Source organism: Zingiber officinale, chromosome 3B (assembly GCF_018446385.1).
Source record: "Zingiber officinale cultivar Zhangliang chromosome 3B, Zo_v1.1, whole genome shotgun sequence".
In the NCBI taxonomy this organism is placed as follows: Eukaryota; Viridiplantae; Streptophyta; class Magnoliopsida; order Zingiberales; family Zingiberaceae; genus Zingiber; species Zingiber officinale.
The window spans coordinates 98,385,923-98,404,713 of record NC_055991.1 but is presented as its reverse complement, the minus strand read 5'-3'; the positions used below and the strand labels follow the sequence as shown (position 1 = coordinate 98,404,713).

The 18,791-nt window shown below is 41.6% G+C and overlaps 1 long non-coding RNA gene across 1 annotated transcript; it reads left to right on the top strand.

Moving 5' to 3' along the window:
* The first annotated feature begins 6,738 nt into the window (after nt 1–6,738).
* LOC121968462 lies at nt 6,739–7,436 on the top strand. Its single transcript, XR_006108157.1, has 2 exons — nt 6,739–6,858; nt 6,950–7,436. It is a non-coding gene; the product is annotated as an uncharacterized LOC121968462 (long non-coding RNA).
* Nucleotides 7,437–18,791: the final 11,355 nt, after the last annotated feature.

Sequence of the window (18,791 nt, the reverse complement as noted above, 5' to 3'; positions counted from 1 at the left end):
ATGGTAGGCATTTCGAGTTGATGCGATTGAGATCTAATCTAATCTTCGATGTGTATCATATACTCGATATAGATCTAATCTAATCGTGGAGGTGCATCATGTGCGCGACTTAGATCTAATCTAATCGTTAAGACACTAATTAATTATTAATCTAGCATGCATCATATATACACACACAAGCAATTAATTAAGCTTTTTGTGATTAGTCATGACCCTACTTCAATCTTCTCAAGCCAATGAGAAGTTCGGATGATCAACCTAAGGTCAACAGCTTCTCAAGCTCCTTCCGGTGACCACCTTGTGTTGCTCGCACCCTCCTCGTAACTCCGTCTCGAGTGGACCTTCCACCACTTTATTTTGTACATTACAAAGGTGAAACTCGAGTTACATTCGAGTCTAAACTATTTTACAACAGGAAATAAAATAGGAAAGGCACGACGTGCAAGTCGTGTATCATATACAACACGCACATCACAGAAAATGACACGCAGACCATAATATAAATTACAACACAAATTTTTTTTCAATCAAATTGGGGTCTTGGGCCATGATCATCACAAAATGATACATAATTTTAAATTATGTAATTTCTATAAATTTCTGTAAATTTTCCCACAATTTTTATAATTTTATGAGTAAAAATTTTCGGCGGTCCCGTTTAGCGATTTTCGGGCGCAATCGCGGAACGAATCCCCTTGCGGGATTAGAGGTAGCACCCCTACCCGCGATATAACCATCGTGAGTGTTCCTAAGTGATCCTACATCGCCTTAGTCCGCTGTCCCAAAATGAATTGGGCGAAACCTTGCCGTTTCGGAAAGGTTTTCTCAGTAGTCGAAGCCTACAAGTGTCGAAACATTTGTTGCTTCGCTTCTACAAGAAAATTACCCATAAAACACATAAAATTAGAAAATTCACAGAAAGTTACAGAACTGAAAGTTTTTCATAAAAACATAAAATAAACACGTACGCGCTTCGCACGTGACTCTGATACCACTGTAGGTATTTTCGGGCCGCAAAAATCGCTTTTTGCGTTGCAGAAACCCCGAATCCCATGCCACCTGATCTGTGCAAAGTTTAAAATTTCATGTACGAGTTTCTCTATTCCTAGATCTACATTAGATCTACAAGATCAGAAGGTATACCTTTGAAGTGATGCCCTTCGCTTAATCCCGCTCGTCCAAATGATGCCGGATCTCGAGAATGTCAAAGTAAACACTTCTCTATGTGTATCCACACGAACAAGGAGATGGAGAAAAGACACTAGAGTGTGCTAGCACCCTTTGTGGCTCTCAGCAATGGAGGAAGAGAGGGAGAGAAGAGAGCTTGAGGAAGAAGATGAGAGTTACACACAAAATGAAAAACTCCTCTCTTGAATAAATTGTGGCCGGCCACATTAAGAGATTAATAACCTCCATGGAATACCAAGAGTCACAACTCTTGGTAACTCCCATGAGGTGGCATCCCACTTAAGCAACCATGATGATGTGGAGCATCATCATTGGTCCACTATTTGCCAACTCACCAACGAGGTGGCAAATGGTCAAGTCAAACTTGACTCTTCATCTTCCTCTCAAGTCAAGTCAAACTTGACCACTTCTCTCCCATGGTTGATCAAATCTAACCATTGGTTCAAGTTAATTTTAATTTAATGACTCTCTATTCATTAAATTAAATTGACTCAATGAGTCTAAGTCCAAATTAGACTCATCTAACACATGAACCAAATTGAGTTCAACTCAATTAGCCTAATTTGGATTACTCTTAATCTAATTTGGTTCATCACATGGACCTAATCCTTTAGGTTCATCAAATGAACTTAATCTCCATCTAATTGCCCTTTGTGTGTGACCCTATAGATTCTTATAACATTAGCAATGCTCCTAAACTCATTTAGAAGCATAAGTAATGAGCGGTATCTAGCAACACATCATTACTACCCAAGTTATAAGAATGTTGAGATCCAACATCACCTTGTGACTACTAATTGTGACTCTTCACAATATATGACAAGTGTCCTTCTATCCTTGACATCAAGATTGATCAATGTGAGGCATAGATCGTGTCATCCTCTAATCAATCTAAATCTTGAATCCCAAGTAGACTCACTTAATCAAATGAGCTCAACATCTCATATTGACTCATTTGGGCATGACCATGCACTTAGTGGTCTCACTCTATCAAGAATATCGATGTCTCTCCTGTCATATATGAGGGATAGATTCCATCTACATCACTCACATCCCTCCGCATAATTTGTTACATACCCAGTAATCGCCTTTATAGTCCACCCAGTTACGGGTGACGTTTGACGAAGCCAAAGTATGTAACTCTTTATGTAGGGAACCATGGTGACTTCAGGTCCAAGGACTAATAGTCATACTAATAGCCACATGAGAAAGTATATGACACTCATATAACGATCCATGATACTTTCTCATGGCGGGTCATTCAGTATACATTCTCCAATGAATGTATACCCATGTGTCAACTTGATATCTCTATATCCATGACTTGTGAGATCAAGTCATCGAGTTGACCTACATGCTAGTCTCGTCACATTAACATTGTCCCTGAATGCTAATACTTGACTAGGAATGATTAAGAGTAGTGTTTCCTATATCATCTCACTATCGATTCAACTAACCGATTGATATAGGTAAGAAAATTCTACTCAAGGACGCTATTATACTTAGTTATTTGGCACCAATACAAGTAAGCATAATAACCATAAACAAATGCTTTTATATATATAAGAATATGATACAACGAGTCCATACAACAATCATCAAATGATTGGCTCTAGGGCTCTAACTAACAACTTTCTGGCTCTGTTGGAATCTCCTCCTGTAGGGCCCCCGGCGATGATGTTGATTTCGCCCCGAGCGGTATTACTTCGATTTTCCTCCTCCCGAGCTGAGGGCCTCGCTCGCTCCTGTGAGGCTCGGGGGTTGGCCCTCGGCGGATGATGATGTTGCCACTCGACCGACTCCCTGGCCCCACGTTGTCCGGTGTCTTGGTGTCGGGGGCGTCGATAAGGTGAAGGGGATCGGCGGCGATAGCTCCTAGGCGCGGGGTGAGCGATCTGCAGAAGGCTCCGACTGTCACGGGTGTTGTGGGTGGCTGACTGGTGAAGTGAACAGAACATGGGAGTCCATACCTTTCCCTTCTGCTTAGGCCGATCAGCCGCCACATGCTGGACAGCTTGCGGTCTTGACTCGTGGTGTGGACGTACTCCTTCGGCTCGAGGTCCTCTTGGCGGTTGATAGCTAGTTGGTTGCCTACGCTCAGCGGGTGCTAATGGCTCAGCCGATGCTTCTTTTGTTCTTGCAGCCTGGGCTTCCTCCACATTGATGTATTCATTGGCTTTGTGCAGCATATGGTCGTAGCTGCGAGGCGGCTTTCTGATGAGCGAGCGGAAGAAATCGTCGTCCACAAGCCCTTGTGTGAACGCATTCATTATGGTCTCCGAGGTGACTATCAAAATATCCATGACCACCTGGTTGAAGCGCTGGATGTAAGCTCGGAGCGTCTCTCTCGGGTCTTGTTTTATGGCGAACAAGCTGACACCGGTCTTTTGGTAGCGCCTGCTGCTCACGAAATGATGAAGGAAAGTCGTGTGGAATTCTTTAAAGCTTGTGATCGATCCGTCCGGTAGCCTCCAAAACCACCGTTGAGTCGATCCCGAAAGGGTGGTGAGAAATACCCTACACTTTACACCATCTGTATCTTGATGTAAAGTGGTTATGTTGTCGAACTTATCCAGATGGTCATCCGGGTCGGTGGTCCCGTTGTATTCTCCGATCGTCGGAGGTGTGTAGTGCCTTGACAGTGGATCCCGAAGAATGGACTCGGAAAACTGTCGATTGATCCGCTCGGGGGATGACTCAGCCCGAGGCGCCTTCCCCTTTATAGCATCCCGTACGGGCGCTTCATCTGATGACCCTTGATTGGCCTGTGCCAGCTCGGATGGGGTCTGGAATAATGTCTGATGAAACGGAATAGGGGCGGGCGACGCATTCCATAGAGTGCCGGTCTGACCTTTATTCTGCGTCCATGTGGAGTATTGCTTCGGTCGGTCTTCCTCAGCCGCTCGGCCACTTGATGCCGAAGTTGCCTATTGTGCTAACCGCTCGGCTAGCGCCTTCTGCTGCTGCTGCTCCACGATTTTTGCCGCTCTTGCCTCAATAAGAGCGTCGAGCTCCTCCTGAGAGAGTGTCACGGTGTGTGGTCGTCCAGTTCCTTCCATCTTCTCTGCTCGGATTCAGGTGAGTTCCCACAGACGACGCCAATTTGATCTTGTCCGAACTGTGAGTTGATGAAAGCTGAGGACGTGGCACTCTCTGCTGGCTCCGCGTAGACGCCGGGATGAGGTGGACCTTCGGTGAACCTGCAACAAAGCCGGGCCGGAAAGGGGTTCCCGGCGACGACCCTCCAACGCTCAAGTCAGGCGAGAAGAAAGCTGAAGCAAAATAAGGAGAACTGTAGCTACAGTATAGTTGATTGCATACCTCCGTCGAAGCCTGGGGGTCCTTATATAGGCTCCCGGGGAGGCGCGTGCGCGCTCATCGACGTGTGCACGCTTCCCCAAACATACCTTAAAATGGATGTGTCAAAAAAGCACGCTTGACGCCATACCACAACCGTCCGAGCATATCTCTGACATGACAGTGGAAACTTCCACCGTACGATTCTCTGTCTGGTCCGGCCGCCGACCATACTGTCTGTTGGCGACACATATCTCGAGAAAGATATCTCTGGCCGTCCTCTTTGTACTCTTCTACACCTTCTGTCTTTTATCGAGCCGAGCGGGAGAGATGTTCGGCCATATTACTGGTCGGGCTGAGTAGGAGAGACGCTCGACCGTACTAGTCGTCCGGGGGGGACGCAAGCGGGACCGAGCGAGTGGGCCGCTCGGTCCAATCAGTTGTCGTATGTGGATTCCTGAGCGTCGGAAACTCGACCCTTGGCCGAGTTGTCTCCATGCCGACCTGACCTTCTGCCGCGGCCGATCGACAAGGTGGCCTCCCGCTCGGCTCACCTTTTACGTTGACCGTCTCGACCTTGATCTCCACGTGTCATTAACCTCTGTTCGTACGGGACCCCTCCTTTGCTACCGGATCACCTAAGATAAAGGGAAAGAAAATAATTTATACATAGAAAAACAAAATAAAATTAAAAATTAAAATTAATTCAAAGATAATTAAAATATAGAATTCTAAATTTATAGGATTAATTTAATAGTAAATATAAAAAAATAAAAAAATCAATTAATAAAAATTAAATCTATAATTTATTATAGATGCATCAATTTTAAATATTTTGTGCGAAGAATATTTTTTTTTCTTTCTTCAATGTAGATGAACCAATTTAAATTTTATTTTTAATTTATTTTCTTCAGAGTTATTTTCTTTCCCACAATACTATTTCCTTATTGCATTATTCTTTTCCTTATTTGTATTATTATCCCACTAACAAAAACTTGACGAATTTGCCAACTTCTTTTTTAAGATTTTCTTTTTCAAATATAAAAAAAATTTGCTTCGATAACTCCATTTAACAATGTTTCTTCGTTAAGTTTTTTTTTTAAAAAAAAAGTCCCTTACAATACGTTTCTTTTTTTTTACTTTGACTTTTAATTATTTTTCAACAATTAAAAAAATAATTAATCAGGTCAGATAACATTGAACTTGAGATGATTGATCCAGTCCCATAAAAATTTTCGATTAACTATTAAGTAAATCAGAAAGTACTTACGATGGACGACCCAAAGCCCAACATCCCTTGGAATTGAGAGTCCTATTTAATTCGGAGAAAAAATCTCTACAAATGCATGAGTTTTTTAATCACAAAAATTATATACATGCCTTCATGGGAATAACAAGAAAATAGAATAAAACATATTAAAATATATGTTATTTAATATGGTTCATCCATGATGTAATATGCTTCATCCCTTAATTCACTGAAATTAAGATTTGCTTAAGAAATTGAAACTAAGATTTGCTTAAGAAATTAAGAAGACGTCCGTTGCTGCACCATTACCTCAGAAGCAACATATATTGATTATAGGTAGGATTTGTTGTTTACATATTCCATATGATTAGTAACTATATTTGTTTGTAGTTAGGGGTAATCAAGATAATTTGGAAACCCTAGCTATGCATCCCTACAAAAATGTACGCTTAGAAATATATGACAAGCATTGCTATAACAGTATGACCATGTATTTGGATGATTAGACATCAACTTTCCAATTTTCTTTTTGAATTCAAAAAGCAAATTATTAGCTCTAACTACAATTCCTAGACGTAGCCAGTGATCACTTCAAACTCCTGGCACGCTTCTTTCTGTTGTAAGTGCATCCTTAAGCTCAATAATTCAAGGATTGAATCCAAGTGCATGCTCCATATTGTGATTATCCATTGAAAGCATCTTACTGTAACTAATAATACAATCGTTATAAATTCATTCATTCATTCTAAATACGCATATTCTCCACAGAATATTATAATAATATTTATTCCATTATCCTCTACTTCCAGAGAATCACATCTAATAGTACTGCCAGCTGAATACCACTGTCACCCATTCCGGAAGTGGCCGGATAAATATTGCCCTTAGGCTTGTTTTACGGCACTAATTAGAATTGACTTAATTCAACTCAATAATAACAAAAAAAGGAAATCAATAAGTGTGCATCACATTCTTCTTCGTCCATTAATCAATTGTTAATTAGCTAAGAATAAACGGTCATGCATGTTCTTCCACCACTCTTCTGAAGCTGACTATATATACCCCTTTATATTTCGCTTGAGTTGATATATCATATACTCGGAGCTTCTTTAGATTAACTGAAGGTTGGTTATCTAGAGATACTTAACATATATAGTCGATTATATTATCGTCTTATTGCTTAATTAAACTTTGTGTGGTGTGTTACATGAGTAGGAATGAAGTTGATGGTGATCACCTCCTCTCTGATAGTAGTCATGTTTCTAATGAGCTCGTCAGTAATTGTGATGGCAGCTGCAAGAGAGGGTCCATATGAGGAAGTAGCCATGGCTGCCCACCAGGATGAGGCGGCCAATCCTCTGGGCCATGGGACGATGCAAAACTTAGAGAACTCCAGGTTACTTGATACAGCTCTAATAGATTCGATCCCCATCGGATCTAAATGCAACGCCAGAAATCCCTGCCCGAACCCCCCGTGAACACGAAATCTATATAAAATGACCAAGTTGAAGCTTTATTAACTACTTTACGCTTACATATAATGGAATAATGGATGAGGCTTCATCATGTATGATCCATGTCCCTTGCCCACATATGTATGAAAGTCATGTATATATATATATAGTGTGCCACTATTATACATGCCAACGTTTTATACATATGTGTTGCGACTATATATATATAAAAGTAAAGTTTATGTAAATATCCCTCTTCTCATTTTCTGTAATATAGTAGTAAGAAGTTGCTGTAACTAAACATATACAAATTAAAGGAACCTTTACATTCTATCATAATATCTAGAGAAACATTAGTTATAAATTTTTTCCTGACAAAATATTAAGGGAAATATTTGTATTGATTGATCAATTTTGTATAGAATATAATATTTTATTTGAAAATTGATTTTATACAGTCGAAAGTAATATATATGTGTTATTTTCTTACAAAATCAGAAAAAATCTTATGGAATAAAATTGACAGAATCAATGTTATGCAATGTGCCATAAAATTTGTCTTTTGGGCACTCTTTTAGGTCAAATTAAACTTTGTTAGTCCGTTGACAGGGGTGTTCATGTGTTTATTTGAAATCATAGTGAAATTAAAATAAACACGCACTGAATAAAATACTTCACAACTTGATAATCTATATGCATGTTGGATCAATCTCAAAATCCTACTAGTAAAAATCTCATTTTCTATTGAGAAACCACTTATAAGTGTGTCTTCTAGCAAATATGTAAAACTAAAGCATGATAGAAGACATTAAATTTCTAGTGGTTTGTAGATGAAACTAACCTTCTAAAAGACCTTGGTTAGTGTTTAAAGAATATGTGGAGCAAATTTAAATACAGTTTTCTAAGACAAAACAAACAATTGATATTTACACAGTGGCTTCCAATGGTTAGTCATTGGCTAGTTTTCAAATAGATTCACTTGACTGAAATCGTACATTAATCAACTATCTTTTGTGAACCAATGGTCAACAAGTCAATTGACTAAAAAAAAAAATCCCAATATAAAATATGTTGTTCACAAATAGAGAGTTCGTAACTCGACCAACACTTCAATTGACTCGCCTTACTGCCAATCATTTGGCTTTGCTTGCGGGTTTTGAGTACTTTACTTGATTTATACCCTTAAGCAACAAAAAAAACTTTGGGATAGAGTTTGAATGTAGAATACAAGAATGAATTTGTTGTTCCCTAATCGAAGGCTTTGTACAAGCCAGGTAGTCCTTACGCAGTTTACCCATTTAATTTCTTCCCCTGATAATTTTGCCTAAAGATGTGAACCAAAGATTATAATTCACACACAATCTCTCACATCTCATCATCTTATAGATCTTCATTTATCGCAACTTTATGTTGGCCACAATTACAAATCCACCTATCACTAGGTCTTTAATCCTTTGAATGCGTTAAGCATTACAAGTTTGCTCCACCCACCATCCTTCACTAGAGCCCCTATACAGTCTACTCTTAAAAAGCTACTCTAGATTTTAACTATTGTCAAAACCTAATCCCTTGGATGCATCAAGATCTCCCACATGTCATCCTTCTCTAAGTCACCTATGGGGCTCTCTTGTTCTAGGTTTTCAAATCAATCAAACCATCAATCGCTTCATTCTCCTCATCCTAAAGTCCACCTCACTAGGATTTTCTCAATCTCTCGTATGCCTCACACCATCTTTCATTGATCACCTTTGAGTCCATCTTGTACTAAGCCTTGGGTTATTGAATCTCGGTACAGTCGAGATAAATATCTCTCTCATACATCAGTCATTATTCCAAAGAGCTTGTAGTCATCCGTGATTTATCTTCTCCGTGTTGACCCTGAGACGGATTGATGAGGGGCGTTGAGGGCAAGGTCATTCACCTTTTGTCAACTTGAGTCATTGAATCTTGGAATAACCAAGGTAAATGTCTCTCTCATGTGCTAGTCACTATTCCAAGGGTTAGTAGTTATCTGTGATTTACCTCCTCCGTGTTTGTTCTAGAATAGATTGGCGAAGGCGCTGAGGACGCGCAGTCGTCTTTTGCCAACTTGAGTCATTGAGCCAAATCATAACAGTTTGGATGTAGAAAATTAACCATCTCATATTGATCTCATTGAGACACAAACTCTATGTGAAACCTATTAAGGCCCTGCAAACTTGATGCACACATATCAATAACAAAGGAAACCTGACTTAAATCCTTGTAAACACATCCAAATATCTATAGAGCAACAATACTATTGAACCCAACTAGTTACGAGCATTGTTGTGCCAACAATCTCCTCCAAATAACTTGGGAGCATTTTTGCAGCAAGAGTCTTTCTCTTATGATACTTGATAATCCATTTATGTTAGGATAAAATAAATAAATATTGAAATTATGTGGCTCCCCTCCCCTTCTACCCAAGCTCACGTTTGAGCTAAGATTTCACTCATTCTTAGAGGATGAAGTTTACTAACTTAAATCTGCCCTTTCTTCCCCTCTAACACACATAACAAACGATTAGGTTTAAAATTAGTAAACACATGCAATTACTACATAAATAGAAAAGTAGGTGATCCCGTCCGAGAGCCGAGGCGATGGACACTGGGAGAACGTGACGCTCTTGTTGACCGTGCATGGACTCCGAATAAGGCGAACCTGCAACCACAACAACATCATTGTCAAGCCAGGGAGGGATTCCCCGGCAATAACCCTCCGATGCTCAAGTCAGTTACCGACGATATGGGAGCAGAGAAAGAAGCGGATCGAAAGAAACAGCGTAACAGTAGCTACAGTAATCTTAGCATACCTCTGTTAAAACTTGATGCTCCTTATATAGGGCTATCGGGAGCGTGCGTGCATGCTTTTCGAGGCGTGCACGCTTCTCAAAGCTTTCTCTAAAAAGACATGCCAGGAAAGCGTCTCTTACACCATACCTCAATGACCGGAGCATAACTCTGACATGCATGACAGTGGAAGCTTCCGTCGTACGATCCTCTACCTGTCATGCCGCTAATCATGCCGTCTGTCGGTGGCACGAGTTCCCACAAGGATATCAGCTGATCCTCCTTTTGTCTGTTAGTAGGCTGAGCGGGATGACCGCTCAGCCATCCCTCAACAGTCCGGACGATTTGGCCCTTGGGGCCAGTGGAGTGGCCGCTCAACTAACATTCCACTGTTCGAGCTCCGTTGTTGTGCCGAGCTATATCTGAGTGTGACTGCTCAGCTGCGCTCCCGTTTCGAGGTTTAATGTAAGTCCGAGTGAGCTGGCCGCTCGGCGTATGCCTCGCCGACACATAATTTTCTGAGCGTCGAAAGCTCGGTATGCGACCGAGCTGTGGTAATATTGGGTTGATATCAGTCTGGCTATCTTTCACCCCGGTCGGACAAGTGGGTTGTCCGACCAACCAACGATACAGGGACGTTGACTGCCTAGATTTTAACTTTCATCGTGATAACAACCTTATGAAGGATGGACCCTTATCACCGGATCTGTAGGCATGGCCATAAAACACGTATCCACAAAGTATGCATTTCAAGCAAACATCTACATAGTGAAGTTTAATCATGCTATGCAATCATGAGAATAAGTCTAAGCATGTTCTGCATATAATAATTTGCATGAAATCATTTAAATTTGAAAAGAAGTATATTAACAAAGATGGCGCAAAGAAAGATTTTTTAGTTTCTATTTTGATTCTAGTTGACTCGATCATGTAATTTTAGTTGTCTAGGCATGAAAATTTACATAGAAAAACATAGAAAGTTTAAAAAATTGTCAAATTTTACAAACATATATTTTTAAAATCAAAATCAATGGATAAAATTATTTTTTATAGAAAATCATTATAATTTTCAAAAATGTTAGAAAAGTGAAAAGGCTCAATATTATTCCATCGGTTATATATATCATATTCATGCTACACCGAGGTTTCTTTGTACCAAGTGTTTTAGCAGCAAATACGAAATGCAATTTTATTAGAAACTCATATAGAAAAATTTAACTCATAATACAGACAATAATGACATACAATAACTTATTTCATGCAATTTCAATAGCAAGTCTAGATAAATTTTGGGTTGGAGAACATGGTTCAAAAGGATGAGCGGTAGAGGAGGGAGTGGAGTGAATAACATTCATGCATGTGAATGTAAAACTACTATTCTTGCTCCAATTTTAACAAAATCACAAACAATGTTAGTAGCAAAAATAATTTATGAAGCAAACACAAATATACCATGATGCAAACACAAGAGTTTATGTGATTCAATAGCCATTAGGTTCCTATTACATACCCAATGATTTTTTTGGTGGATCACTTCCATAATCTTTTATACTTTATTCTTCAGGATTAGGCATTGGAGGTGGAGAAACCTCTTAGAGGGTATTCATGATGAGTTCAGTAGTCTTATAATTGTTGGTGTTGGGAGCACCACATTGAACATATATTTTGAAGTATGGTTAAATTTAAAATTAGATTTAATTATGATCTAACAAAATTGTCAAGTTAATTTATAGGTGTAAGTAACTTGACAGGATGCAAAGACTTGATTGGGAACTAGGAAATGACAAAGTCCTAGTGGAACTAGGTAGCAGCGGAAGACCTAGTTGGAGACCATGTGATGAAAGACCTAGTTGAGAATTAGACAAACATATAGTTAGGAATTAGATAGAAGTCCAAGAAAGTCAGCTCAGAGGTGAGATCTTGATAATGGAAATTCAGATGGGCCAGTTATGAGTTGAACATCTGACAAAGATTTATGTCTTGGAGGTATCAAGCAAAGGTAAGTAAGGTTTCTAGCAATGAGCGTTATTCAAAATCTACTTAGAATACTACTACTATTTCTTATTATCTCTTTGTTGCAGGGAGCTACTTGATGATTCCAAGCGGCTGGATGAGATCAGGGCAATTGGATGGAGATAAATTTTGACTGACAGAGTCAAGAACTTTCAGGCAACCAGGGTGAGGTGCGGGCGACCTCGATGGTCTGAGCAACTAAAGCAGCTTCCAAGCGACCAAGGTAGGCGTGATCCAGATGAGAAAGTCAAGATAGACATTTGACCAAGCTCCAGGCATCGAAAGAGGTCTGAGCAACCGAATTCAACGTTCGACTTGGGTTCTATAAACGGAGGCTTCAGACGCTTGTTTCCATACTCAAAATTCTGTCATTCTCTTCTAAAGTAATCTTGCTTCTGTGGCACGCTGCGCTTGTGATCTTCAAAATTCAAATGACGACTGGGCTTGTAACTTCTTTCTCTTTTTGTTGTTGCACATTATTTATTTTTGGGCTTTACGTTGTGATATTTGTTAAAGGTTTTCTGCATCTTCAAAATCTTTATAGAAAGGAGAGATTTAATTAATAAGAATCCTAATTTTTATTTAATTAGACTGTGCATATTAATCGTTCTTAGTCTTGTTTTAGACCTTACATATGACAATTGTGTTACGTGTCATTAAATTTGCATAATAATCTTGTTACGTGTTCTGCTAGATATTTCATGCTTACTTTATAATTTAATTAGTTTTGTGTATTGATTCTATTTAATCCAGTTAGAATTTATTTTACTTGAATTTTTTCGATGCATACTCTATGTATTGGATTAGAATTTTTATCTATCAACTCTTAAAATTCATATACGCCATTCAACCCCTTAGCGTAAAACAAATTCTACAAATTGGTATCAAAGTGGGTTGAGTTGATAGTATATGATCCTATCCAAAAGTCGATGAGATGGTAAGCTAGAGATGTGGTGCTCTCGCTGACCTCTTGTGGACTTCGCTCCGATCTACAACACAAACTACGTCAGTGCCGAGCCAGGGAAGGGATCCTCGGCGTTGGCCCTCCGACGCTCAAGTCAGTCACCGACGATGAAGTAGAAGGCAGAGCAACAAGAACAATGAACAATAACAACAACTCACATACTTCCGCCGATGCTTGGACCCCCCTTTATATAGAACTCCAGTAGCGCATGTGCACGCTTCCCAAGGCAAACACGTTTCTCAAAGTTTTCCTTGAAAAGACTTGTTAGTAAAGTGTCCCTGACACAATACCTTAATGGGCCGAGCATATCTCTGAAGTAACAGTGGAAGATTCGGCCGTACGATATTCTGGCTATCCATGTCCGGTGTCGGCAGTGTTGGATCGAGACCGCACTAAAGGGGGAGGTGAATAGCGCTCGTGACTTTCACGTGTTTCGGATTCGCAAAACAATGAGTAACACAGCGGAAAAATAAATGCAATACAGAAAGACACAAGGAGTTACTTGGTTCGGAGCCTAGGGCGACTCCTACTCCAAGGTCCGCGATCGTTGATCGCTTTCGGTGGGCAACAACTATAATATCGCAAATTTGATACAATAGAGGATTAAAATTAAGTGCACAATTAACTATAATAAAATATACTAACGACAAGAAAATTGGCGAAATCGGAGTGTCGGGTTGTCGGGAACTTGTTGTAGCTTTGTCAGAATTTTTTCGTTAGCAGCTGGATGCAGAAGGATTGCTTGTTCAGGTAATAATCCTAGTTGTTGGTCGAAGAAGCCTTAAATAGGCTGTTGGAGGCACCTCCAATGCCCCATGGAGGCGCCTCAAACACAGAAGTCTATCCCTCTTCCTGCGTTGTGATAAACCTTCACTACCTGCTACTTATTCAGCCTGGAGGCGCCTCAATCAATCATCTGAGGCGCCTCAAAGGCAGTGTCCAAGGCACCTCAAACTCCCTTGAGGCGCCTCCAGCTCCACTTCACAGCCTGCTTACCCCTTTGCACCCGAGGCGCCTCCAAGCTCTATGGAGGCGCCTCAGATACTGTTCATCCGAGGGAAAACCTTGTTCTTTTGTACCTGCAAGACATGTTAGCCCCAAAACACAAACATGTCATGCAAAACAAAGTTAGCACATATAAATTTATTAAATGAATTGTTCGACAGTCTCCAGACTGTCCGGTTCCGACTTCGGATTTCGTACCAGAAACCCTAGGTCGAACTAACGCCTACTGTTCCCTCTTCCGAGGAACGCATCCTCACCTACTCCACTCAAGAGATCATACCTGATGCTAGTTCGATCCTCTAGACCGACTGGACTTTTGCTCGGCGCTTGAGTCTTCCGGTTTTCATGCTGGACGTCCGGTCCACGACCCGTCCAGTTTTCTACCCAGTTCGCGACACCAGGATTTTAACCTAGGGTTACCGCCCCCTAGGATTTTTGCCCGAAGATCTTGACCCGCCAAGGCTTTCCGCATAGGGTTACCGCCCCCTAGGGTTTTCCACTTGCCTAACCGTAGCTAGTGTTGGGATCTTGACGTCCGCTAGAGGGGGGGGGGAATAGCGTCTCACCCAAATCGTCGCTTCCTACGCTTGTTAGTGCACAACGGAAATACAAAATAAATCTAACAAATAGAAAGCTAAACCTAGAGGCAATATCCAAGACAATCAAACCTCTAACACATTTATGTAACGTGGTTCGGAGATTAGGGCTCCTACTCCACGGCTGCCCGTAAGGCGGACGATCCCGATCCATCGGTGGATGATTCCCCGACAAACTCCGGCTAGCTCAAGTAGCTCCTTGTGGGTGGAGAAACCTCACCACAACTCTCACAAGAACACTTGAGATGCTAGGGCACAGGTAGACTACTAATAGGGGTTAACCACCTCTATTTCGTCAACCTCAACCAAGCTCCCAAGTCTTGGTTATATAGGCCACGGGTTGGAAAATTCCGCCTACCAGTCGACTGCTAAAACCATCAATAGACTGCCCTCTGTGGAAATTCGACCGTTGCATCTCAACGGCTCGATACCAGCCCTTTGTTCGCTCCCAGTCGACTGCACCAGTCGATTGATGAAACCATCAGTCGACTGCTACAGTAACGTTACAGTAATGCTACAGTACTGCTACAGTGCTGCTACAGTACCCCCTAATCCTAAGATTTAGCCCCCGAGTACATTCACTCAGCACTTGTCCTCGTTCGATCAACCTAGACCTAGCCTTCTAGCCTCCTCCATCAACCTTACGTCCCTCGGATGTCTCCCCATCCTTCACGTCTTGCCTTCTGGAGCTTCTATCGTCATTGTCATTATTGTCGGGTCTTCCTTTGCCAAGAGATCGCGCCTCCGGGACTTCATCCATTGTCAAGTCACACTTGGACTTACGTTGCCAAGACTACATTCTTGGACTTACACCGCCAAGACTCATCCTTGGACTTTCCTCCTTTGCCAAGATCACACTTGGACTTTCCTTATTGTACCTGTATCCTGCACACTCACAATGCATATCAAATACAACAATAAACCTAACTTAAACCTTTACACAAATATCAAAATCTAGGGTATCCAGATTGCTCCAACAATCTCCCACTTTTTGATGTTTGGCAACCCGTTTAAGTTAGGGAAACAATATAGCAATAATAATGTAAATAAACATGCAATCTACACATGCATAAATCATGGGACCTAATCCTAGGCTCCCCCTTCACCTAAGCTCCCCCTTGAGCTAGGATTTCTTGCAAAGGTAAACTTCTCCTCCTTTGCTAATAAGTGAGCAATAGCTCCCCCTTCACCTAAGCTCCCCCTTGAGCTATGATTTCTTTCAAAGGTGTGTAGGTTTCCCACTTCAACCTAAATTTCTCCCCCTTTGCCATACATCAAAAAGAGCTCCAACAATATCCCAATTATTGGACTCTTTGACCTTTAATGACCATAAACATCATGTATTAATCACCCATGAGATTGCATACATGTTCACCACTCTTTTTGGTCATTTTCTAATGCTAAAAAAATATTTTTAGACCGTATCAGTCGACTTCTATAAGTCCCAGTCAACTGCCATTGTCAAAATGAGTTTACAGAGACATTCTGTGCTCATGAACAGTGTTATCAATCGACTGGTATAAACCCCAGTCGTCTGCCATCGTCAAAATGAGCTTACAGAGGTCTTCTATGCTCAAAATTACTGTTACCAGTCGACTGGTACTCTATGTTGGCAAAAATCAACCTTTTTGACCCACTTTCAGAAATGCGCCAAAAATTCCACAGACCTCCAAAATATCCCAAATTTTGCGGAGAGGTGTATTTTATCCATGTCTACTTGGAAAAAATATATATAAAAAATATATTTATCACAGATCCCAAGATTGATATAAAATTTAAAACTAGCTAAATGGTTCAATCGAACCTTGACCTAAAGTCCAAGTTTTGGCTTCCTCTTGATGTATCTGCCCATACTAAACCATAATGCATCTCTAGCATTGGTTTATATGACATCTATACATCAAAAACTAATTTTCATGTAATATGACCCCAATGTCATATTTTCATGCATGAAACTTAACCTAATTGTGCCAACCAACTACAATAGAGACTCAAATCCATCTCTAATCCCTTTGGCACATCTTGGTTCACTTGAGATCATTTACCATATGCCCCAAAGACTCTTTGAGCTCCCCCTTGAGCTCTTAATCTTAGCCACCTCCCTAGGTGACTCATTTACTATGGCTAGGCCACTTCGGTGCACCTCGGGTGACACTTGGCCAACAAAACTCACCTTCTTAACCTTAGACACCTTATCTTCGGTTAGTTTCTTCTTGTCCTTCACCTTGGACACCTCATCCTTGCCATAATTATATGCCACCCTAGCATATTCCTTCTTATTGGCATTGGATGACTTTCCCTTATCCTTGGTCACTCTTCCCTTACCAATGTCATGTGTCACCTTAGCACTTGACCTCCTTTTGGTCTTGGAAGGATCCAATTTGACATTTTTGGATCTTTGACCACCCAAATACATGTCAAATCCTTTAGGTCCAATAATGAACCTCTCTTGGACTTTCTCTATATTCTCAAGCTTTGCCTTCAAGGCTTGATTTTCCAATTCTAGAGTTCTAACCCTAAAGTCAACATGTCCACCTTGGACATCCCTAGACCTACCTACCTTCCTAGGCATATGTCTCCCTTTCTAGGGATTAATGCTTAGGTTTTCACCTACTTTCCTTCCCTTTGGCAAAGTGGTTTGGGTCTTATTAGTTCTACTCTTACTAGATTTAGCATGAATAGGTCTCCTAGGGTTATCTCCTACATTAACCCTATTGTTAGGATCTTTCGTACGGCTAGAGAGGGGGGTGTGAATAGCCGCCCCAAATCGCTCTCGTTTCTTCCTACAATTAGGTTAGTCGCAGCGGAAAATACAAAGAAACGAAAGAGAAGAAAACCAAACCTTAACACGAGGATGTAACGAGGTTCGGAGATTAGGGCTCCTACTCCTCGGCGTGTCCGTAAGGTGGACGAGTCCGGTCAATCCGTCGGTGGATGAGTCCCCGGAGAACCGGCTAATACAATATACTCCTTGTGGGTGGAGAAACCTCGCCACAACGTTTGCAACAGCAAACAAAGAGTACAAGAGCAGTAAGAAAAGCAATACAATATGAATACAATCGCACTCTACCAATTGCTTGCTTTCTTGTCGACTGGAGGTGAAGCAGCAACTTCACGCGACGCCTACAACAGCAGGAACCCAGCCGGAAGCTCACGCGAAGCTTTGGAGGAGCTCAACAAAGCTCAAGCACAGCAGCACTTAGAACAGCAAGAAGGAAGAAGGAGATCTATTCGCACAGAAGATGCCTCGATCCTTTATACCTGCGAAGAAGAAACAGCGAAGAAACTAACCGTTGTGTCGCAACGGCTAGAACCCTGATCGGTCTACAGACCGATCAGCCTAAGCGCATGAGGCTTCTGTTTGTCACCTGATCGGTCCCCAGTGGTTGAAATCAGGCTCTCGATCGATCCACAGATCGATCGGTCTGTCGGATCGATCACGTGATCGATCCAGCTTGATCCTGACGCGGTAGAGGTCTCTGGATCGGTCGGCGAACCGATCCACGGTTTTCTTCTCGCGAGGTTCCTGATCGGTCTCCGGACCGATTAGATAACCATGAGCCATCGATTACGATCGGTCACCGGACCGATCGTGGCAAACGCAGATATCCGGATCGGTCACGGACCGATCCAACTCCTTTAGAGTGCCTCTCTAACCTAGTTCGGAGAACGAGCTACCGAGCCCTCTCGACTCCATATGCCAAGCTTCACTCACTTGGACTTCTCAACACGGATGTCCGATCACCCTTGATCCATCTGGATTTTCCTCGCTTGGCTTCACTCACGGACTTTCCACCGCTTCACCAGGATTTCACACCGCCTAACATCCCGATTAGGACTTTCTCATTCACCTAGCTTCACTCACTAGGATTTTCACCGCTTCACTCACCAGATTTCTGGCTTCACTCACGGGACTTTCTCCTTCTGCTGGCTTCACTCACCAGGACTTTCCCTTGCCAGCTTCACTCACCAGGACTTCCCAACCGCCTAACATCCCGTTAGGACTTTCCCTTGGCTTCACTCACGTGACTTTCCAACCGCCTAACATCCAGTTAGGACTTTCCATCCGCCTCACTCACCAGGACTTCTCCGTGCCAAGTCTTCATACTTGGACTTTTCCCGTGCCAAGTCTCCATACTTGGACTTTTCCCGTGCCAAGCTCCCTGCTTGGACTTTTCCAGTGCCAAGTCTCCATACTTGGACTTTTCGCGTGCC